This window comes from Oncorhynchus gorbuscha, unplaced genomic scaffold (genome assembly GCF_021184085.1).
Source record: "Oncorhynchus gorbuscha isolate QuinsamMale2020 ecotype Even-year unplaced genomic scaffold, OgorEven_v1.0 Un_scaffold_1754, whole genome shotgun sequence".
Classification (NCBI taxonomy): domain Eukaryota; kingdom Metazoa; phylum Chordata; class Actinopteri; order Salmoniformes; family Salmonidae; genus Oncorhynchus; species Oncorhynchus gorbuscha.
The window spans coordinates 12,501-38,772 of record NW_025746442.1 but is presented as its reverse complement, the minus strand read 5'-3'; the positions used below and the strand labels follow the sequence as shown (position 1 = coordinate 38,772).

Here is a 26,272-nt window from a genome sequence, read left to right as displayed (position 1 = left end):
TGTTCCTGTGGTATTTCATGATACATTAGTTATTTGAACCAATGATTCTGCATGTCAAGGTTTCTTTAAAGATATGAATGAACAATGCAATGTTTTGAACATTGGACAGCCTGTGTTAGAAGTAATGACCGTTTTGAGTTTTGTGTCTAGAGTTTTGAAACATGATTCCAAGGTTTTGAAATTAGTGCCAAAGTGACAGTTAAAAACTGTAACCTTTGAGTAGAGTCACAAAACGTTTTAATGATACAACTTTCCCTGTTTCCTACTATCTCCATCATACACTACTGTTCCAACGTCATCATGGGTCGAAGAAATGAATGTGTCACTTGTATTGATAGCTGCCTTTCATTGATTGATTGTGTGTGTGTGTGTGTGTGTGTGTCAGTTTGTTTGTATGCAAGTGTGGGTTTTTGTGTGTGTGTATGTATGTATGGGTGGGTGCATGTACATGTATGTGTGTGTGGGTGGGTGTATGAATCATTGTGTGTGTGTGTGTGTGTGTGTGTGTGTGTGTGTGTGTGTGTGTGTGTGTGTGTGTGTGTGTGTGTGTGTGTGTGTGTGTGTGTGTGTGTGTGTGTGTGTGTGTGTGTGTGTGTGTGTGTGTGTGTGTGTGTGTGTGTGTGTGTGTGTGTGTGTGTGTGTGTGTGTGTGTGTGTGTGTGTGCGTGCGTGCGTGAATGCATGTGTGTGCGTGTGTATGTGTGTCAAGCCGGCAGCTCAATAATGTGAGAGTTGTTGGCCACCTCTGCTTTGTCGTCACCATAAAAGCAGTTTGTCCAGAAACATGCAAACCACACCTCTATAGTTCCTCCTATGATTTACTGATCTCTGATTTCCCAAAAGAATGTACATGTTCTAATTGAGATAGTGGTTTTTAATTAAACCAGTTAAAGAGCTAAATCATATCAGATATATAGGGGCCAATATGGAATGTAGTATGTGGCTTTATGATGAGTCACCCACTGTAGGTCTCTGAAACACAGGAGTACTCTGTGCAGCTCTGACCAGATCCTTTTGCACACACACAGATGGTCAGAGATGGAAAGGGATCTTGGTCACATTAAAATAGGATGACAAATACAATCTTAGACAAATACATCTAACCTACTATGAATCACTTTTATCCAAATGTTGTTTACAGTTCAGTCATTTAGCAGATGTTCTTATCCAGAGGGAGTTGTGTTTGACTGACTGAGAAGTGTTTGCTAATTGTATGGGTCATTCCTTAAATATCCCTCTATACTTCCTGTTTCTTCAAGATCAGAAGCACCATGATACAAACAACAATAAAAACAGTTACAAAGGCAATGATCTTCCATTGATGTTGTTGAATGAACTGGTCTGTGGCCACCTTCAGTTTCACTCCAACAGCGATTCCAATGACCAACGTCAAGAATCCAACAGTAACCACCATCGGCCCACAATCTGGCTTATCAGGAGCTGTGACACACATACACACCGAGTATTAATCATTAACAATCTGCTGCATTTTACAGTATTCAGCACATCTGTCATTTAATGATACTTGAAAGAATAAAAACAAAACAAGTGGTTATCTTTTACTTTGGCTTCAGGCATCTCTGTCAGCTTTATGTTCCCCATTCTGTTACACTACAATAGTAGAGTATCACTACTGTCCTCTATGATAGGGAATCTGTTACACTACAATAGTAGAGTATCACTGCTGAACTGTCCTCTATGATAGGGAAGCTGTTACACTACAATAGTAGAGTATCACTACTGTCCTCTATTATAGGGAAGCTCTTACACTACAATAGTAGAGTATCACTACTGAACTGTTCTCTATGACAGGGAAGCTGTTACACTACAATAGTAGAGTATCACTGCTGAACTGTCCTCTATGATAGGGAAGCTGTTACACTACAATAGTAGAGTATCACTGCTGAACTGTCCTCTATGATAGGGAAGCTGTTACACTACAATAGTAGAGTATCACTACTGTCCTCTATGATAGGGAATCTGTTACACTACAATAGTAGAGTATCACTACTGTCCTCTATGATAGGGAATCTGTTACACTACAATAGTAGAGTATCACTGCTGAACTGTCCTCTATGATAGGGAAGCTGTTACACTACAATAGTAGAGTATCACTACTGTCCTCTATTATAGGGAAGCTCTTACACTACAATAGTAGAGTATCACTACTGAACTGTTCTCTATGACAGGGAAGCTGTTACACTACAATAGTAGAGTATCACTGCTGAACTGTCCTCTATGATAGGGAAGCTGTTACACTACAATAGTAGAGTATCACTGCTGAACTGTCCTCTATGATAGGGAAGCTGTTACACTACAATAGTAGAGTATCACTACTGAACTGTCCTCTATGATAGGGAAGCTGTTACACTACAATAGTAGAGTATCACTACTGAACTGTCCTCTATGATAGGGAAGCTGTTACACTACAATAGTAGAGCATCACTACTGAACTGTCCTCTATGATAGGGAAGCTGTTACACTACAATAGTAGAGTATCACTGCTGAACTGTCCTCTATGATAGGGAAGCTGTTACACTACAATAGTAGAGTATCACTACTGAACTGTCCTCTATGATAGGGAAGCTGTTACACTACAATAGTAGAGTATCACTGCTGAACTGTCCTCTATGATAGGGAAGCTGTTACACTACAATAGTAGAGTATCACTACTGTCCTCTATTATAGGGAAGCTCTTACACTACAATAGTAGAGTATCACTACTGAACTGTTCTCTATGACAGGGAAGCTGTTACACTACAATAGTAGAGTATCACTGCTGAACTGTCCTCTATGATAGGGAAGCTGTTACACTACAATAGTAGAGTATCACTGCTGAACTGTCCTCTATGATAGGGAAGCTGTTACACTACAATAGTAGAGTATCACTACTGAACTGTCCTCTATGATAGGGAAGCTGTTACACTACAATAGTAGAGTATCACTACTGAACTGTCCTCTATGATAGGGAAGCTGTTACACTACAATAGTAGAGCATCACTACTGAACTGTTCTCTATGATAGGGAAGCTGTTACACTACAATAGTAGAGTATCACTACTGTCCTCTATGATAGGTAATCTGTTACACTACAATAGCAGAGTATCACTACTGTCCTCTATGATAGGGAAGCTGTTACACTACAATAGTAGAGCATCACTACTGAACTGTCCTCTATGATAGGGAATCTGTTACACTACAATAGTAGAGTATCACTACTGAACTGTTCTCTATGATAGGGAAGCTGTTACACTACAATAGTAGAGTATCACTACTGTCCTCTATGATAGGGAATCTGTTACACTACAATAGTAGAGTATCACTGCTGAACTGTCCTCTATGATAGGGAAGCTGTTACACTACAATAGTAGAGTATCACTACTGAACTGTCCTCTATGATAGGGAAGCTGTTACACTAAAATAGTAGAGTATCACTACTGAACTGTCCTCTATGATAGGGAAGCTGTTACACTACAATAGTAGAGCATCACTACTGAACTGTTCTCTATGATAGGGAAGCTGTTACACTACAATAGTAGAGTATCACTACTGAACTGTCCTCTATGATAGGGAAGCTGTTACACTACAATAGTAGAGCATCACTACTGAACTGTCCTCTATGATAGGGAAGCTGTTACACTACAATAGTAGAGCATCACTACTGAACTGTCCTCTATGATAGGGAAGCTGTTACACTACAATAGTAGAATATCACTACTGAACTGTCCTCTATGATAGGGAAGCTGTTACACTACAATAGTAGAGCATCACTACTGAACTGTCCTCTATGATAGGGAAGCTGTTACACTACAATAGTAGAGTATCACTACTGAACTGTCCTCTATGATAGGGAAGCTGTTACACTACAATAGTAGAGTATCACTGCTGAACTGTCCTCTATGATAGGGAAGCTGTTACACTACAATAGTAGAGTATCACTACTGAACTGTCCTCTATGATAGGGAAGCTGTTACACTACAATAGTAGAGTATCACTGCTGAACTGTCCTCTATGATAGGGAAGCTGTTACACTACAATAGTAGAGTATCACTACTGTCCTCTATTATAGGGAAGCTCTTACACTACAATAGTAGAGTATCACTACTGAACTGTTCTCTATGATAGGGAAGCTGTTACACTACAATAGTAGAGTATCACTGCTGAACTGTCCTCTATGATAGGGAAGCTGTTACACTACAATAGTAGAGTATCACTACTGTCCTCTATTATAGGGAAGCTCTTACACTACAATAGTAGAGTATCACTACTGAACTGTTCTCTATGATAGGGAAGCTGTTACACTACAATAGTAGAGTATCACTGCTGAACTGTCCTCTATGATAGGGAAGCTGTTACACTACAATAGTAGAGTATCACTACTGAACTGTCCTCTATGATAGGGAAGCTGTTACACTACAATAGTAGAGTATCACTACTGAACTGTCCTCTATGATAGGGAAGCTGTTACACTACAATAGTAGAGCATCATTACTGAACTGTTCTCTATGATAGGGAAGCTGTTACACTACAATAGTAGAGTATCACTACTGTCCTCTATGATAGGGAAGCTGTTACACTACAATAGTAGAGCATCACTACTGAACTGTCCTCTATGATAGGGAATCTGTTACACTACAATAGTAGAGTATCACTACTGAACTGTTCTCTATGATAGGGAAGCTGTTACACTACAATAGTAGAGTATCACTACTGTCCTCTATGATAGGGAATCTGTTACACTACAATAGTAGAGTATCACTGCTGAACTGTCCTCTATGATAGGGAAGCTGTTACACTACAATAGTAGAGTATCACTACTGAACTGTCCTCTATGATAGGGAAGCTGTTACACTACAATAGTAGAGTATCACTGCTGAACTGTCCTCTATGATAGGGAAGCTGTTACACTACAATAGTAGAGTATCACTACTGAACTGTCCTCTATGATAGGGAAGCTGTTACACTACAATAGTAGAGCATCACTACTGAACTGTTCTCTATGATATGGAAGCTGTTACACTACAATAGTAGAGTATCACTACTGAACTGTCCTCTATGATAGGGAAGCTGTTACACTACAATAGTAGAGTATCACTGCTGAACTGTCCTCTATGATAGGGAAGCTGTTACACTACAATAGTAGAGTATCACTACTGAACTGTCCTCTATGATAGGGAAGCTGTTACACTACAATAGTAGAGCATCACTACTGAACTGTTCTCTATGATAGGGAAGCTGTTACACTACAATAGTAGAGTATCACTACTGAACTGTCCTCTATGATAGGGAAGCTGTTACACTACAATAGTAGAGTATCACTACTGAACTGTCCTCTTCTCTATGATAGGGAAGCTGTTACACTTTTAATCAGTAAAGTATCACTACTGAACTGTCCTCTCCTATGATAGGGAAGCTGTTACACTACAATAGTAGAGTATCACTACTGAACTGTCCTCTATGATAGGGAAGCTGTTACACTACAATAGTAGAGCATCACTACTGAACTGTCCTCTATGATAGGGAAGCTGTTACACTACAATAGTAGAGCATCACTACTGAACTGTCCTCTATGATAGGGAAGCTGTTACACTACAATAGTAGAGTATCACTACTGAACTGTCCTCTATGACAGGGAAGCTGTTACACTTTTAATAGTAGAGTATCACTACTGAACTGTCCTCTATGATAGGGAAGCTGTTACACTACAATAGTAGAGTATCACTACTGAACTGTCCTCTATGATAGGGAAGCTGTTACACTACAATAGTAGAGTATCACTGCTGAACTGTCCTCTACGATAGGGAAGCTGTTACACTACAATAGTAGAGTATCACTACTGAACTGTCCTCTATGATAGGGAAGCTGTTACACTACAATAGTAGAGTATCACCACTGAACTGTCCTCTATGATAGGGAAGCTGTTACACTACAATAGTAGAGTATCACTACTGAACTGTCCTCTATGATAGGGAAGCTGTTACACTACAATAGTAGAGTATCACTACTGAACTGTCCTCTATGATAGGGAAACTGTTACACTACAATAGTAGAGTATCACTACTGAACTGTCCTCTATGATAGGGAAGCTGTTACACTACAATAGTAGAGTATCACTACTGAACTGTCCTCTACGATAGGGAAGCTGTTACACTACAATAGTAGAGTATCACTACTGAACTGTCCTCTATGATAGGGAAGCTGTTACACTACAATAGTAGAGTATCACTGCTGAACTGTCCTCTATGATATGGAAGCTGTTACACTACAATAGTAGAGTATCACTTACTGTCCTCTATTATAGGGAAGCTCTTACACTACAATAGCAGAGTATCACTACTGAACTGTTCTCTATGATAGGGAAGCTGTTACACTACAATAGTAGAGTATCACTGCTGAACTGTCCTCTATGATAGGGAAGCTGTTACACTACAATAGTAGAGTATCACTACTGAACTGTCCTCTATGATAGGGAAGCTGTTACACTACAATAGTAGAGTATCACTGCTGAACTGTCCTCTATGATAGGGAAGCTGTTACACTACAATAGTAGAGTATCACTACTGAACTGTCCTCTATGATAGGGAAGCTGTTACACTACAATAGTAGAGTATCACTGCTGAACTGTCCTCTATGATAGGGAAGCTGTTACACTACAATAGTAGAGTATCACTACTGAACTGTCCTCTATGATAGGGAAGCTGTTACACTACAATAGTAGAGTATCACTACTGAACTGTCCTCTATGATAGGGAAGCTGTTACACTACAATAGTAGAGTATCACTACTGAACTGTTCTGTATGATAGGGAAGCTGTTACACTACAATAGTAGAGTATCACTACTGAACGCCGCAGGAAGGTTGAACACCCGTCTGGTGTTCAACCTTCCCAAGTTCTCTCACGTCACCCCGCTCCTCCGTTCTCTCCACTGGCTTCCAGTTGAAGCTCGCATCCGCTACAAGACCATGGTGCTTGCCTACGGAGCTGTGAGGGGAACGGCACCTCAGTACCTCCAGGCTCTGATCAGGCCCTACACCCAAACAAGGGCACTGCGTTCATCCACCTCTGGCCTGCTCGCCTCCCTACCACTGAGGAAGTACAGCTCCCGCTCAGCCCAGTCAAAACTGTTCGCTGCCCTGGCCCCCCAATGGTGGAACAAACTCCCTCACGACGCCAGGACAGCGGAGTCAATCACCACCTTCCGGAGACACCTGAAACCCCACCTCTTTAAGGAATACCTAGGATAGGTTAAGTAATCCCTCTCACCCCACCCCCCTAAGTTTTAGATGCACTATTGTTAAGTGACTGTCCCACTGGATGTCATAAGGTGAATGCACCAATTTGTAAGTCGCTCTGGATAAGAGCGTCTGCTAAATGACTTAAATGTAAATGTAAATGTAAATGTAAATGAACTGTCCTCTATGATAGGGAAGCTGTTACACTACAATAGTAGAGCATCACTACTGAACTGTCCTCTATGATAGGGAAGCTGTTACACTACAATAGTAGAGCATCACTACTGAACTGTTCTCTATGATAGGGAAGCTGTTACACTACAATAGTAGAGCATCACTACTGAACTGTTCTCTATGATAGGGAAGCTGTTACACTACAATAGTAGAGTATCACTACTGAACTGTCCTCTATGATAGGGAAGCTGTTACACTACAATAGTAGAGCATCACTACTGAACTGTTCTCTATGATAGGGAAGCTGTTACACTACAATAGTAGAGCATCACTACTGAACTGTTCTCTATGATAGGGAAGCTGTTACACTACAATAGTAGAGCATCACTACTGAACTGTTCTCTATGATAGGGAAGCTGTTACACTACAATAGTAGAGTATCACTACTGAACTGTCCTCTTCTCTATGATAGGGAAGCTGTTACACTACAATAGTAGAGCATCACTACTGAACTGTTCTCTATGATAGGGAGGCTGTTACACTACAATAGTAGAGTATCACTACTGAACTGTCCTATTCTCTATGATAGGGAAGCTGTTACACTACAATAGTAGAGTATCACTACTGAACTGTCCTCTATGATAGGGAAGCTGTTACACTACAATAGTAGAGTATCACTACTGAACTGTCCTCTATGATAGGGAAGCTGTTACACTACAATAGTAGAGCATCACTACTGAACTGTTCTCTATGATAGGGAAGCTGTTACACTACAATAGTAGAGTATCACTACTGAACTGTCCTCTTCTCTATGATAGGGAAGCTGTTACACTACAATAGTAGAGTATCACTACTGAAATGTCCTCTATGATAGGGAAGCTGTTACACTACAATAGTAGAGCATCACTACTGAACTGTTCTCTATGATAGGGAAGCTGTTACACTACAATAGTAGAGTATCACTACTGAACTGTCCTCTTCTCTATGATAGGGAAGCTGTTACACTACAATGGTAGAGTATCACTACTGAACTGTCCTCTATGATAGGGAAGCTGTTACACTACAATAGTAGAGTATCACTACTGAACTGTCCTCTTCTCTATGATAGGGTAGCTGTTACACTACAATAGTAGAGTATCACTACTGAACTATCCTCTATGATAGGGAAGCTGTTAGACTACAATAGTAGAGCATCACTACTGAACTGTCCTCTCCTATAGGAGAGGGAAGTCTGGGTTTTAATCACGGTAAAGCATCACTACTGAACTGTCCTCTCCTATAGGAGAGGGATGTCTGGGTTTTAATCACAGTAAAGCATCACTACTGAACTGTCCTCTCCTATAGGAGAGGGAAGTCTGGGTTTTAATCACGGTAAAGCATCACTACTGAACTGTCCTCTCCTATAGGAGAGGGAAGTCTGGGTTTTAATCACGGTAAAGCATCACTACTGAACTGTCCTCTCCTATAGGAGAGGGAAGTCTGGGTTTTAATCACGGTAAAGCATCACTACTGAACTGTCCTCTCCTATAGGAGAGGGAAGTCTGGGTTTTAATCACAGTAAAGCATCACTACTGAACTGTCCTCTCCTATAGGAGAGGGAAGTCTGGGTTTTAATCACGGTAAAGCATCACTACTGAACTGTCCTCTCCTATAGGAGAGGGAAGTCTGGGTTTTAATCACGGTAAAGCATCACTACTGAACTGTCCTCTCCTATAGGAGAGGGACGTCTGTTTTAATCACGGTAACGCATCACTACTGAACTGTCCTCTCCTATAGGAGAGGGAAGTCTGGGTTTTAATCACGGTAAAGCATCACTACTGAACTGTCCTCTCCTATAGGAGAGGGAAGTCTGGGTTTTAATCACGGTAACGCATCACTACTGAACTGTCCTCTCCTATAGGAGAGGGAAGTCTGGGTTTTAATCACGGTAAAGCATCACTACTGAACTGTCCTCTCCTATAGGAGAGGGAAGTTAGGGTTTTAATCACGGTAAAGCATCACTACTGAACTGTCCTCTCCTATAGGAGAGGGAAGTCTGGGTTTTAATCACGGTAAAGCATCACTACTGAACTGTCCTCTCCTATAGGAGAGGGAAGTCTGGGTTTTAATCACGGTAAAGCATCACTACTGAACTGTCCTCTCCTATAGGAGAGGGAAGTCTGGGTTTTAATCACGGTAAAGCATCACTACTGAACTGTCCTCTCCTATAGGAGAGGGATGTCTGGGTTTTAATCACAGTAAAGCATCACTACTGAACTGTCCTCTCCTATAGGAGAGGGAAGTCTGGGTTTTAATCACGGTAACGCATCACTACTGAACTGTCCTCTCCTATAGGAGAGGGAAGTCTGGGTTTTAATCACGGTAAAGCATCACTACTGAACTGTCCTCTCCTATAGGAGAGGGACGTCTGGGTTTTAATCACGGTAAAGCATCACTACTGAACTGTCCTCTCCTATAGGAGAGGGAAGTCTGGGTTTTAATCACGGTAAAGCATCACTACTGAACTGTCCTCTCCTATAGGAGAGGGATGTCTGGTTTTAATCACGGTAAAGCATCACTACTGAACTGTCCTCTCCTATAGGAGAGGGAAGTCTGGGTTTTAATCACGGTAACGCATCACTACTGAACTGTTCTCTCCTATAGGAGAGGGAAGTCTGGGTTTTCACGGTATCACTACTGAACTGTTCTCTCCTAAGGAGAGGGAAGTCTGGGTTTTAATCACGGTAAAGCATCACTACTGAACTGTCCTCTCCTATAGGAGAGGGAAGTCTGGGTTTTAATCACGGTAAAGCATCACTACTGAACTGTTCTCTCCTATAGGAGAGAGGGATGTCTGGGTTTTAATCACGGTTAAGCATCACTACTGAACTGTTCTCTCCTATAGGAGAGGGAAGTCTGGGTTTTAATCACGGTAACGCATCACTACTGAACTGTTCTCTCCTATAGGAGAGGGAAGTCTGGGTTTAATCACGGTAAAGCATCACTACTGAACTGTTCTCTCCTATAGGAGAGGGAAGTCTGGGTTTTAATCACGGTAAAGCATCACTACTGAACTGTTCTCTCCTATAGGAGAGGGAAGTCTGGGTTTTAATCACGGTAAAGCATCACTACTGAACTGTCCTCTCCTATAGGAGAGGGAAGTCTGGGTTTTAATCACAGTAAAGCATCACTACTGAACTGTCCTCTCCTATAGGAGAGGGAAGTCTGGGTTTTAATCACGGTAAAGCATCACTACTGAACTGTCCTCTCCTATAGGAGAGGGAAGTCTGGGTTTTAATCACGGTAAAGCATCACTACTGAACTGTCCTCTCCTATAGGAGAGGGAAGTTAGGGTTTTAATCACGGTAAAGCATCACTACTGAACTGTCCTCTCCTATAGGAGAGGGAAGTCTGGGTTTTAATCACGGTAACGCATCACTACTGAACTGTCCTCTCCTATAGGAGAGGGAAGTCTGGGTTTTAATCACGGTAAAGCACTCACCTGAAGTCATCATTTTGTTGTACTTTCCTCTGTTGTTTATCCTGAACTCAATTAAACTCAATGAAGAGGGTGTCTACAATAAAGCATAGAAATTAGACAATGAGGTGATGTTGTTTACCAGTTAAACAATGAACATAGAACAGAATAATCATAGAAAATAGAACATAATAAACATAGATCATAGAGAAGAATAAACATAGAACATAGAACAGAATAATCATAGAAAATAGAACAGAATAAACAGATCACAGAGAAGAATAAACATAGAACATAATAAACACAGAACATAATTAACATGGAACAGAATTAACACAGGACAGAGAAGAATAAACAGAACAGAATAAACATAGAACAGAATAAACATAGAACATGCAACATAATAAACATAGAACAGAATAAACATAGAACATGCAACATAATAAACATAGAACACAATAACATGTTAAACAGAACAGACAGTTTCACAATAAACAACGAGTCTATTGATTCACCGTTGCTTCAATCTAAGTAACATAATAAAAAAATCCCCATTAAAGTCCATCAGTTTAAATTAAAGATACTGTATGTGTTGTTTTGCATGGACTGCTTCTCCATCTCAACACTGCAGAACATACGCACATCCAGGCACTTTCCGCGGGCATTGGAGTTGTAGCCAAATTCCTGGAAATGTGTGCCGCGTTTCCCTTTCTGTTTTCCACTGCTTCTCAATCTACCAAATCTGCCGATATCGGACTTCAGCATCTGCGGTGGAGGAAGGTGGCCGAGATACAGCGATAGTCGCCAGACCACGAGGCATCGCGAAAACCGGTCTTCTCACTAAAACGGCTGTAGCGTCCGAACGGTTTGACCTACAAAAAGATGTTCTTCGTTTTGCTCTACGACCCCCACAAGTGTTATGAGACGCGTCTGAAGTCAGTACCGCCGATGTGCCAACTTCTGTCTGTAGCGTCTGAATGGTTTGGACTACAAACTAATATGACTCCACTATGGAAAGGGGAGATTCTCACAAGCACGATGGTATGTGACGGGACTCATCTGAAGTAGCTGGTACCATTTTTTAAAAAATGAATGGAAGTATGTAGCAGTACTTGGGACGTTAACGTGTATCCTATCATACACATTGTTCAGGTGTCCCGATTCAAATAGATTTTTCAGAAAACTAAACCATTCAACACCTACCTGTGACTTTGTCCTGTCTGTCTCTGCTGCCTCCGTTGATGATATTGTGATGCTGAGGATTTAAGTTTCATTTTCCCTGACCTGAAACCAAGATGAGAGGCACCACCCCATTCATAGTTCACTACTGCTTAGTGACAGATACAAACCATTACTAACACAGGATAATAACACAAACAGTACAGCTATGACACCAATCAGGAAGTCCCCTTCAGTCACAGTTTTTGTTCTAAAATTAATGGATGTGCAAAATAACGTTATATTCACTTTGTTGCTTTTCTCATGTACTCACTATTTCATTTATTATCTGTCTTGTATTTGTTTGAGAGATCTGTAGTCACATGGTCTATTAATATCATTGTGTTAGAGATCTGTAGTCACATGGTCTATTAATATCATTCTGTTAGAGATCTGTAGTCACATGGTCTATTAATATTTCTGTTAGAGATCTGTAGTCACATGGTCTATTAATATCATTCTGTTAGAGATCTGTAGTCACATGGTCTATTAATATCATTCTGTTAGAGATCTGTAGTCACATGGTCTATTAATATCATTCTGTTAGAGATCTGTAGTCACATGGTCTATTAATATCATTCTGTTAGAGATCTGTAGTCACATGGTCTATTAATATCATTCTGTTAGAGATCTGTAGTCACATGGTCTATTAATATCATTCTGTTAGAGATCTGTAGTCACATGGTCTATTAATATCATTCTGTTAGAGATCTGTAGTCACATGGTCTATTAATATCATTCTGTTAGAGATCTGTAGTCACATGGTCTATTAATATCATTCTGTTAGAGATCTGTAGTCACATGGTCTATTAATATCATTCTGTTAGAGATCTGTAGTCACATGGTCTATTAATATCATTCTGTTAGAGATCTGTAGTCACATGGTCTATTAATATCATTCTGTTAGAGATCTGTAGTCACATGGTCTAGAGATCCAGAAGGGGATTGGAGGGTATCAATCACTCTCTGTCGGCTCCCGAGATCTGGTCTCATTCTGTTAGAGATCTGTAGTCACATGGTCTATTAATATCATTCTGTTAGAGATCTGTAGTCACATGGTCTATTAATATCATTCTGTTAGAGATCTGTAGTCACATGGTCTATTAATATCATTGTGTTAGAGATCTGTAGTCACATGGTCTATTAATATCATTGTGTTAGAGATCTGTAGTCACATGGTGGTTCATTAGAGTCTAGATGTGTGTAGTCTATGTCACCTGATAGAGGATGTGTGTAGTCTACATGTGATGGTTCACCTGATAGAGGATCTGTAGACTACCTGTGATGGTTCATGGTGTTTACCCTGATAGAGGATGGTGTTGTAGTCTGGTGATGGTTCACCTGATAGAGGATGTGTGTAACTGGCACAAGGTCATTTGAGATAATACAAAGTTTAAATTCTTTGAGGTAAGAGACCCAGAAGGGTCTAGATGGAGACTACATGTGACCACCTGATAGAGGATGTAGTCTACATGTGATGGTTCACCAGTCTAGGATGTGTGTAGTCTACATGTGATGGTTCAGCTCTCTCTCTCTCCCTCCTCTCTCATAGAGGATGTGTGTAGTCTACATGTGATGGTTCACCTGATAGAGGATGTGTGTAGTCTACATGTGATGGTTCACCTGATAGAGGATGTGTGTAGACTACCTGTGATGGTTCACCTGATAGAGGATGTGTGTAGTCTACATGTGATGGTTCACCTGATAGAGGATGGTGTAGACTACCTGATAGAGGATGTGTGTAGTCTACATGTGATGGTTCACCTGATAGAGGATGTGTGTAGTCTACATGTGATGGTTCACCTGATAGAGGATGTGTGTAGTCTACATGTGATGGTTCACCTGATAGAGGATGTGTGTAGTCTACATGTGATGGTTCACCTGATAGAGGATGTGTGTAGTCTACATGTGATGGTTCACCTGATAGAGGATGTGTGTAGACTCTACCTGTGATGGTTCACCTGATAGAGGATGTGTGTAGACTACCTGATGTGATGGTTCACCTGATAGAGGATGTGTGTAGTCTACATGTGATGGTTCACCTGATAGAGTCTAGTGATGGTTCACCTGATAGTCTACATGTGATGGTTCACCTGATAGAGGATGTGTGTAGTCTACATGTGATGGTTCACCTGATAGAGGATGTGTGTAGACTACATGTGATGGTTCACCTGATAGAGGATGTGTGTAGTCTACATGTGATGGTTCACCTGATAGAGGATGTGTGTAGTCTACATGTGATGGTTCACCTGATAGAGGATGTGTGTAGTCTACATGTGATGGTTCACCTGATAGAGGATGTGTGTAGACTACCTGTGATGGTTCACCTGATAGAGGATGTGTGTAGTCTACATGTGATGGTTCACCTGATAGAGGATGTGTGTAGACTACCTGTGATGGTTCACCTGATAGAGGATGTGTGTAGTCTACATGTGATGGTTCACCTGATAGAGGATGTGTGTAGACTACCTGTGATGGTTCACCTGATAGAGGATGTGTGTAGTCTACATGTGATGGTTCACCTGATAGAGGATGTGTGTAGTCTACATGTGATGGTTCACCTGATAGAGGATGTGTGTAGTCTACATGTGATGGTTCACCTGATAGAGGATGTGTGTAGTCTACATGTGATGGTTCACCTGATAGAGGATGTGTGTAGTCTACATGTGATGGTTCACCTGATAGAGGATGTGTGTAGTCTACATGTGATGGTTCACCTGATAGAGGATGTGTGTAGTCTACATGTGATGGTTCACCTGATAGAGGATGTGTGTAGTCTACATGTGATGGTTCACCTGATAGAGTCTAGGATGTGTGTAGACTACATGTGATGGTTCACCTGATAGAGTCGAGGATGTGTGTAGTCTACAGGCATGTGAGGGTTCACCTGATAGAGTCGAGGATGTGTGTAGTCTACATGTGAGGGTTCACCTGATAGAGAGAAGGACTGGAGCACACAGCAATACGAATATTAGGTGAGTGTTCAGTTGACTTGCTGCATGGCTTTACACACACACACACACACACACACACACACACACACACACACACACACACACACACACACACACACACACACACACACACACACACACACACACACACACACACACACACACACACACACACACACACACACACACACACACACACACACACACACTAAAACACCACAATTGTGATTTCCTCATTCAGTAATAGTGTTTTCCATAACGTCCTCAGTGTGGAGTGATAACATTACTAGTTGTGAGAGTCTCCTTTTCCCCGGCTGAGCTGAGATGGACGTGCGTCTGAGTAAGTTCTGAACTTTCCTTGACTTCCTTTTTTCTTAATATTAAACAATACTAAAGATTGAGAAATCACTAAATATTCTGTTGTAGTGCCTTGCTCAGGCCAAACTCCACCGTGGAGAATGTTACATAACAGAACAAAACTCCAATGACTACATTTCCTTCCTCACCAGCCCGTTCCACTGGGGGAGAACCCAGAGGAGTATCAGCTAAGGATCATGGGAGATAGAATCCGGAGACAAGTGCTGACTTCCTACAAAGAGGAGCTGGTCAGAGCTGCACAGAGTACTCCTGTGTTTCAGAGACCTACAGTGGGTGAGTGACTCATCATAAAGCCACATACTACATTTCATATTGGCCCCTATATATCTGATATGATTTAGTTCTGTCATGGTTTGGTTAGTATTTAGTCAGGATAATCTGATCCTCGGACAGCCATTAGGACCTGTATTAAAGCTACACTGTAGTTCCACCTTACTCTTCAATGGTTTGGTTAGTATTTAGTCAGGTAATCTGATCCTAGGACAGCCATTAGGAGCTATATTAAAGCTACACTGTAGTTCCACCTTACTCTTTAATGGTTTGGTTAGTATTTAGTCAGGTAATCTGATCCTAGGACAGCCATTAGACCAGTATTACAGTTGTACTGTAGTTCCACCTTACTCTTTGAAAACATACAGTATGTGAACATTTCCACACCTTGATTGCCTCTATCCATTTCTGCCAGGTCCCCTTCATAGGTCAAGAACACTCAACTGAACTATTCTGATGTATGTAGATGGAAGGGCTTTGGTGATGGATCATGTATCGTGATGCAATTATAAAACTTTAATTATGAATCATTTGGAAACATTTTTTTATTTTACTAGGCATAAGTCTATCTCTTATGTATTACTTTGCAAAACAATGTTTGCTCATTAGGTCTACTTGGAAGTTTATACAATATTTTGTTAGCCTATAACCAGATTACAGTCTTCTATTTTAAGCAGGAGACATTTGCTTTCCAACCTGTGTTTTCCTGTGATTGTAGCCTACTTGAAATATTGGGAATGGTTTGCTCTGGCTGCATGCTGTTCACTGACAGATTTGCCTTGCGTTCCTGGGTTAGGTCTATATGCCTTATGAATGGGCTACACAAACACAATCCACAGCTAGTCTATTGCTTAAAGAAGCTATTGCTCCTCTGTGGCTAAATTATAGACCTGCTCCTGGTGTAGTATTCAGAATAATTTCTTTCTGAACAGACAGCAGTAATTTTATAACGTCAGCAAATGCATTTCAATTAATCAGGGGTGCTGCTCCTCCAGCACCTTCCCGCGGTATGATCAGGGGTGCTGCTCCTCCAGCACCTTCCCGCGGTATGACTCTATAAGTGTATAAATGATGAAGTGCAACCGTTTAAGAGATGAGAGTTGCGTGTCAATTAGAGCAGAGAGAGGGAGCGAGATCACAGATCTCTCTCTCACCGCAGCAACGGCTACGCGTTGCTCTCAAAAACATAGTCTATAATATTGCGCAAACCATAAAACCGGACCGGCCCAACACGAATGAATTCTAAGAATATCAGGCGCGGACTGAAAATCTACGTTTTACAATTACGTTTTTTTTAGGGGGCAGCAGAATTAGGTATTGAGGGCATAACTCAAATGAACTCTGGGTGCTTTTGATTATAATTTTTACATTACAAACAGTGATTTTCTTTCTCGTGTAGATGTACCGGATCCGGCTCAAATTAAGCACTGTGCATGTCTAGATCAACCAAATATACACGATCAAAGAATAATTTATGTAAATAGTTAGCCCCAACTGGGGCACGAACCCAGGGACTGTCCACCCAACACCAAAAGGCTAATACAGGTCACTATAATTGTTGTTATTGTTGTTGCCTTTATGTGTAACAGAATCAGTAAATCCTGCAAGAATTATATTTCACCAGAAATGACGTGGTAGCAAATGGCATAAGAGTGGAAATCCCCACTACTCCCAGACACAGAGCAGCCAGACTCTTTTTCAATAAACTATCAGTAATTCATGCTTCGCTAAACTGAACCAATACGCCTACATCTATTTGCACACGATTGACCAACAGTTTCAACAAATCACACCAAATGCAGGTACGTGATTGTTTCATAATGATCGCTATTAACATTTTCTATTGAATAACATTTACATTATTTACGTCGAACAAACGGTCAGATCCTGAAATGTAACTTCCGTATTTTTATTTTGTAAGTTAAAAATGAGTCTAAAAGTTTGCATTGTCAAAGACATGACAACGCGATCATACTAAGATAAATATTAAAATGTGTAAGTGTTTCCGGGTGAATTTACTTTTATTTGCCGGTTTTCAAAGTATTTGACAAAGACCGTACAGCTATTCAAACTGATGACGTCATATATTCTAACGCGAACTGCGCATGTGCGGACCGTCAAATCAAAGGCAATATAACGTTTTTTCGAAAATGAAAACGTGTCAGTTTTTACTTTCAGAGGTTGGAGTAATACCATGTTCAACTATTTAAGACATTGGCTCCAATCTAGCTTGTGCCTTTAGATTTCGAGAAAGTTAACAACTTCGGAAGAATCTTTCACTTCTCTAATTGACTTCTGAAACCCCGGGCTGGTCTGTTTGGTGTGTATCGCAATCTTTCCTGGAAGTCTCGTCTTGCACCTCTCTGGGTTTCGAAACCCCGTATTTGACTGCCAAGAAGAAGCGCGAAGCCGAAAAGTTACATCCGTTTATTTAGAACTACAAACATGAACTACAACTCCCACCAGATGTATAATGTCTCTCTTTCCACAGTTTGCCGGTCTAAAACAACTTTATTTTTGCATTTTCTAAATTTACATTCATTCAGAACCCCCCCCCACCCAATATGATATATATATATTGGTCAACTCTAGCCACTTTAATAATGGAAAAATTGATGTAATAAATGTACAATTCCACTAATGTTTACATACCCTACATTACTCATCTCATATGTAATTACTGTACTCTATACCATCTACTGCATCTTGTTTACATACCCTACATTACTCATCTCATATGTAATTACTGTACTCTATACCATCTACTGCATCTTGTTTACATACCCTACATTACTCATCTCATATGTAATTACTGTACTCTATACCCTCTACTGCATCTTGTTTACATACCCTACATTACACATCTCATATGTAATTACTGTACTCTATACCATCTACTGCATCTTGTTTACATACCCTACATTACTCATCTCATATGTAATTACTGTACTCTATACCATCTACTGCATCTTGTTTACATACCCTACATTACTCATCTCATATGTAATTACTGTACTCTATACCATCTACTGCATCTTGTTTACATACCCTACATTACACATCTCACTGTACATCCATCTATGCATCTTGTTTACATTACATTACTCATCTCATATGTAATTACTGTACTATACCATCTACTGCATCTTGTTTACATACCCTCATTACTCATCTCATATGTAATTACTGTACTCTATACCATCTACTGCATCTTGTTTACATACCCTACATTACTCATCTCATATGTAATTACTGTACTCTATACCATCTACTGCATCTTGTTTACATACCCTACATTACTCATCTCATATGTAATTACTGTACTCTATACCATCTACTGCATCTTGTTTACATACCCTACATTACTCATCTCATATGTAATTACTGTACTCTATACCATCTACTGCATCTTGTTTACATACCCTACATTACACATCTCATATGTAATTACTGTACTCTATACCATCTACTGCATCTTGTTTACATACCCTACATTACTCATCTCATATGTAATTATTACTCTATCTCTATATCTTGTTTAATTACTCATCTCATATGTAATTACTGTACTCTATACCATCTACTGCATCTTGCCTATGCCGTTCGGCCATCACTCAATCCTTTATTTTTATGTACATATTCTTATTCATTCCTTTACACTTGTGTGTGTTTAAGGTAGTTGTAAAATTGTTAGGTTGGATTACTTGTTAGATATTACTGCACGGTCGGAACTAGAAGCACAAGCATTTCGCTACACTCTCAATAACATCTGCTAACCATGTGTATGTGACAAATACACGTGGATTTGATATTAAATGACTTTGTTTTAAATGAACTAAGGTCATGTTCCATTGGTCAGACATTACTGACACGTGCCAGATCTGACAACGGCTGGATAGCTATTTTATATATCAGCCAACCACATCATATGTTACAGCAGTCTGGTGCCCAACGGCACAGCTGATGATATGCCACTCACCCATTGGTTGATGAATGCAACCGCTGAGCAGGGGAACACGACCTTTAGGACATGATACTGAAGTAAAGAGTCATACATACATTATCAACCGCTGAGCAGGGGAACACGACCTTTAGGACATGATACTGAAGTAAAGAGTCATACATACATTATCAACCGCTGAGCAGGGGAACACGACCTTTAGGACATGATACTGAAGTAAAGAGTCATACATACATTATCAACCGCTGAGCAGGGGAACACGACCTTTAGGACATGATACTGAAGTAAAGAGTCATACATACATTATCAACCGCTGAGCAGGGGAACACGACCTTTAGGACATGATACTGAAGTAAAGAGTCATACATACATTATCAACCGCTGAGCAGGGGAACACGACCTTTAATGATACTGAAGTAAAGAGTCATGCTACATTATCAAGTCTGAGTTGAGGTATTTAACATGATACTGAAGTAAAGAGTCATTACATTATCAACCGCTTTTAGGACATGATACTGAAGAAAGCGAAAGGTTCATTTCACAGGTTATTGACATGCGAATCCCAACACAGAGTTTCATTGTTTAGTGCATATATATATATATATAAACTAATTTGGCCAAATAACTGAGTTGCGATAGTCTGTTATGTACTTTTTGTGTCAACTCCATATCTTGCCTGTAAATGTCTTCATGCTACTTTGATAAGTCTGAGTTGAGGTATTTAATGATGGGTAAATATGACATCAATGTTTTGTAATATATTTTGAATGAAAGATGGCGCTGCCGTTACCCAGCAGCCCGGCACTGGACCTGATCAGTAATGACAGCCTGCAGGACTGGGAAGTGATTGGTGGAGGGGGATTCGGACAGATCCACAAGGCCAGGCATATAAAGTGGAGGTTCGATGTGGCCATCAAGTTGCTGCATTATGATGATGGGTAAATATGACCATCCCACAGCCGTGCATCAAGTTGCTGCATTATGATGATGGGTAAATATGACCATCCCACAGCCGTGCATCAAGTTGCTGCATTATGATGATGGGTAAATATGACCATCCCACAGCCGTGCATCAAGTTGCTGCATTATGATGATGGGTAAATATGACCATCCCACAGCCGTGCATCAAGTTGCTGCATTATGATGATGGGTAAATATGACCATCCCACAGCCGTGCATCAAGTTGCTGCATTATGATGATGGGTAAATATGACCATCCCACAGCCGTGCATCAAGTTGCTGCATTATGATGATGGGTAAATATGACCATCCCACAGCCGTGCATCAAGTTGCTGCATTATGATGATGGGTAAATATGACCATCCCACAGCCGTGCATCAAGTTGCTGCATTATGATGATGGGTAAATATGACCATCCCACAGCCGTCCATCAAGTTGCTGCATTATGATGATGGGTAAATATGACCATCCCACAGCCGTGCATCAAGTTGCTGCATTATGATGATGGGTAAATATGACCATCCCACAGCCGTGCATCAAGTTGCTGCATTATGATGATGGGTAAATATGACCATCCCACAGCCGTGCATCAAGTTGCTGCATTATGATGATGGGTAAATATGACCATCCCACAGCCGTGCATCAAGTTGCTGCATTATGATGATGGGTAAATATGACCATCCCACAGCCGTGCATCAAGTTGCTGCATTATGATGATGGGTAAATATGACCATCCCACAGCCGTGCATCAAGTTGCTGCATTATGATGATGGGTAAATATGACCATCCCACAGCCGTGCATCAAGTTGCTGCATTATGATGATGGGTAAATATGACCATCCCACAGCCGTGCATCAAGTTGCTGCATTATGATGATGGGTAAATATGACCATCCCACAGCCGTGCATCAAGTTGCTGCATTATGATGATGGGTAAATATGACCATCCCACAGCCGTGCATCAAGTTGCTGCATTATGATGATGGGTAAATATGACCATCCCACAGCCGTGCATCAAGTTGCTGCATTATGATGATGGGTAAATATGACCATCCCACAGCCGTGCATCAAGTTGCTGCATTATGATGATGGGTAAATATGACCATCCCACAGCCGTCCATCAAGTTGCTGCATTATGATGATGGGTAAATATGACCATCCCACAGCCGTGCATCAAGTTGCTGCATTATGATGATGGGTAAATATGACCATCCCACAGCCGTGCATCAAGTTGCTGCATTATGATGATGGGTAAATATGACCATCCCACAGCCGTGCATCAAGTTGCTGCATTATGATGATGGGTAAATATGACCATCCCACAGCCGTGCATCAAGTTGCTGCATTATGATGATGGGTAAATATGACCATCCCACAGCCGTGCATCAAGTTGCTGCATTATGATGATGGGTAAATATGACCATCCCACAGCCGTGCATCAAGTTGCTGCATTATGATGATGGGTAAATATGACCATCCCACAGCCGTCCATCAAGTTGCTGCATTATGATGATGGGTAAATATGACCATCCCACAGCCGTGCATCAAGTTGCTGCATTATGATGATGGGTAAATATGACCATCCCACAGCCGTGCATCAAGTTGCTGCATTATGATGATGGGTAAATATGACCATCCCACAGCCGTGCATCAAGTTGCTGCATTATGATGATGGGTAAATATGACCATCCCACAGCCGTGCATCAAGTTGCTGCATTATGATGATGGGTAAATATGACCATCCCACAGCCGTGCATCAAGTTGCTGCATTATGATGATGGGTAAATATGACCATCCCACAGCCGTGCATCAAGTTGCTGCATTATGATGATGGGTAAATATGACCATCCCACAGCCGTGCATCAAGTTGCTGCATTATGATGATGGGTAAATATGACCATCCCACAGCCGTGCATCAAGTTGCTGCATTATGATGATGGGTAAATATGACCATCCCACAGCCGTGCATCAAGTTGCTGCATTATGATGATGGGTAAATATGACCATCCCACAGCCGTGCATCAAGTTGCTGCATTATGATGATGGGTAAATATGACCATCCCACAGCCGTGCATCAAGTTGCTGCATTATGATGATGGGTAAATATGACCATCCCACAGCCGTGCATCAAGTTGCTGCATTATGATGATGGGTAAATATGACCATCCCACAGCCGTGCATCAAGTTGCTGCATTATGATGATGGGTAAATATGACCATCCCACAGCCGTGCATCAAGTTGCTGCATTATGATGATGGGTAAATATGACCATCCCACAGCCGTGCATCAAGTTGCTGCATTATGATGATGGGTAAATATGACCATCCCACAGCCGTGCATCAAGTTGCTGCATTATGATGATGGGTAAATATGACCATCCCACAGCCGTCCATCAAGTTGCTGCATTATGATGATGGGTAAATATGACCATCCCACAGCCGTGCATCAAGTTGCTGCATTATGATGATGGGTAAATATGACCATCCCACAGCCGTGCATCAAGTTGCTGCATTATGATGATGGGTAAATATGACCATCCCACAGCCGTGCATCAAGTTGCTGCATTATGATGATGGGTAAATATGACCATCCCACAGCCGTGCATCAAGTTGCTGCATTATGATGATGGGTAAATATGACCATCCCACAGCCGTGCATCAAGTTGCTGCATTATGATGATGGGTAAATATGACCATCCCACAGCCGTGCATCAAGTTGCTGCATTATGATGATGGGTAAATATGACCATCCCACAGCCGTGCATCAAGTTGCTGCATTATGATGATGGGTAAATATGACCATCCCACAGCCGTGCATCAAGTTGCTGCATTATGATGATGGGTAAATATGACCATCCCACAGCCGTGCATCAAGTTGCTGCATTATGATGATGGGTAAATATGACCATCCCACAGCCGTGCATCAAGTTGCTGCATTATGATGATGGGTAAATATGACCATCCCACAGCCGTGCATCAAGTTGCTGCATTATGATGATGGGTAAATATGACCATCCCACAGCCGTGCATCAAGTTGCTGCATTATGATGATGGGTAAATATGACCATCCCACAGCCGTGCATCAAGTTGCTGCATTATGATGATGGGTAAATATGACCATCCCACAGCCGTGCATCAAGTTGCTGCATTATGATGATGGGTAAATATGACCATCCCACAGCCGTGCATCAAGTTGCTGCATTATGATGATGGGTAAATATGACCATCCCACAGCCGTGCATCAAGTTGCTGCATTATGATGATGGGTAAATATGACCATCCCACAGCCGTGCATCAAGTTGCTGCATTATGATGATGGGTAAATATGACCATCCCACAGCCGTGCATCAAGTTGCTGCATTATGATGATGGGTAAATATGACCATCCCACAGCCGTGCATCAAGTTGCTGCATTATGATGATGGGTAAATATGACCATCCCACAGCCGTGCATCAAGTTGCTGCATTATGATGATGGGTAAATATGACCATCCCACAGCCGTCCATAAGACAATATGTTCATTCTGTTTGCTCCGGTCACAATCTCTAAATAATGGCCCTGGCAAATATGAAAGAAAACTATCTGAACTACATTACTTAAAAAAAAAAATATATATACTACCGTTCAAATGTTTGGGGTCACTTAGAAATGTCCTTGTTTTTGAAAGAAAAGCACATTTGTCTGTCCATTAAAATAACATCAAATTGATTAGAAATACAGTGTAGACATTGTTAATGTTGTATATGACTGTTGTAGCTGGGAATGGATGATTTTTAATGGAACATCTACAGAGGAGGTACAGAGACCCATTATCAGCAACCATCACTCCTGTGTTCCAATGGCATGTTGTGTTAGCCAAGTTTATAATTTTATCATTTTAAAAGGCTAATTGATCATTAGAAATCCCTTTTGCAATTATGTTAGCACAGCTGAAAACTGTTGTTCTGATTAAAGAAGCAATAAAACTGGCCTTCTTTAGACTAGTTGAGTATCTGGAGCATCAGCATTTGTGGGTTCGATTAGGCGTTTACAACATTAACAATGTCTGCACTGTATTTCTGATCAATTTGATGTTATTTTAACTAACATAAAATATGCTGTTCTTTCAAAAACAAGGACATTTCTAAGTGACCCCAAACTTTTGAATGGTAGTGTATATGTTTTAATGATGTCAACCATTAAAGGTGCAATCTGTCATTTATTTCTGGTTTAAAGTGCTGCCCCTACAGTTTTTGTTTAAAAAATGTTGTTGTTGTTGTTGCTCTTAGGTCAAATGTATTTACGTCAAGGTACCACTGGGGGAAGTAAAGGTTTCATTAAGGTTCTAGTCCATGTGTCAAACTCATTCCACAGAGGGCCCGAGTGTCTGCAGGTTCACTCCTCCCTTGTACTTGATTGATGAATTAAGGTCACTAATTATTAATGAACTCCCCACACCTGGTTGTCTAGGTCTTAATTGAAAGGACAAAAACCTGCAGACACTAGGCCCTCCATGGAATGAGTTTGACCCCCCTGCTCTAGTTCATGAGCCAGGGGGGTCAGACCGGCTCACTTGGGGTGACGATGTCTCTGAGATTTTTGTTGAAGGTCTAATTCCCTCAAGTTTGAAAATGTGTGACAGCAGTTTAGCAATGGGAGCTTTTCTCTGTGTTATCACTCTTTTATTCATCCATCCCATCCATTTTTCCCATCGGGATTTCACCCTATGACAAACCATGCCAGCATACCAGAAGTTACTGATCACGTATTCCCTCTTCGTTGGAAAGCTGACATTCACAGCTATCCGTCAGAAGTTACTGATCACGTATTCCTCTTCGTTGGAAAGCTGACATTCACAGCTATCCGTCAGAAGTTACTGATCACGTATTCCCTCTTCGTTGGAAAGCTGACATTCACAGCTATCCGTCAGAAGTTACTGATCACGTATTCCTCTTCGTTGGAAAGCTGACATTCACAGCTATCCGTCAGAAGTTACTAATCACGTATTCCTCTTCGTTGGAAAGCTGACATTCACAGCTATCCGTCAGAAGTTACTGATCACGTATTCCCTCTTCGTTGGAAAGCTGACATTCACAGCTATCCATCAGAAGTTACTGATCACGTATTCCCTCTTCGTTGGAAAGCTAACATTCACAGCTATCCGTCAGAAGTTACTGATCACGTATTCCCTCTTCGTTGGAAAGCTGACATTCACAGCTAACCGTCAGACACATTTTCGGAATGTTCAGGTCAACAGAAATGTTACCTTTGACCTCTAGGGTACACATCAGAATTACCTGTATAAATCGCTTTAACCAGAAAACCCTCATCATACCAGGAGTTCTAAAAGATCATGGAATTACCTTTCAACTTATATGTAATATAACCTACTTTGAAAATACCAGCTACAACTATTAAAACATTGGGAAAATTGTACCATTGACATTCCACGAAGAGAGGAAGCAATGGTTTTGCATTGTAACTTGACGCATGTCACACAGACAGCTAGAACAGGGTTTAAAAAAACATCTGTAGATGCAGGGCTGAAGGGTCAGTCTAGTGAACCTAAACTCTTAGAAATAAGGTTACGGTTAGGGTACAGTATTTTCCCCTGGGGTACAGAAAGATATCAGGGACTCTGTCTTACGTAATCATGGCTCTCCAGATATACTGTCCCCGTCCATTCAGCCA

At 41.0% G+C, this 26,272-nt stretch overlaps 2 long non-coding RNA genes and 1 pseudogene across 2 annotated transcripts; 2 read left to right on the top strand and 1 right to left on the bottom strand.

Moving 5' to 3' along the window:
- Positions 1–801: 801 nt before the first annotated feature.
- On the bottom strand, positions 802–12,149 carry LOC124024167. Its single transcript, XR_006836958.1, has 3 exons — positions 12,066–12,149; positions 10,887–10,959; positions 802–1,439 (listed from the first exon to the last, which is right to left on the bottom strand). It is a non-coding gene; the product is annotated as an uncharacterized LOC124024167 (long non-coding RNA).
- A 2,810-nt stretch (positions 12,150–14,959) lies between these two features.
- On the top strand, positions 14,960–16,298 carry LOC124024166. The gene is made up of 4 exons (XR_006836957.1): positions 14,960–15,055; positions 15,303–15,374; positions 15,544–15,685; positions 16,098–16,298. It is a non-coding gene; the product is annotated as an uncharacterized LOC124024166 (long non-coding RNA).
- Positions 16,299–17,358: 1,060 nt separating this feature from the next.
- LOC124024165 overlaps positions 17,359–26,272 on the top strand; it is a 15,175-nt pseudogene continuing 6,261 nt past the window's right edge.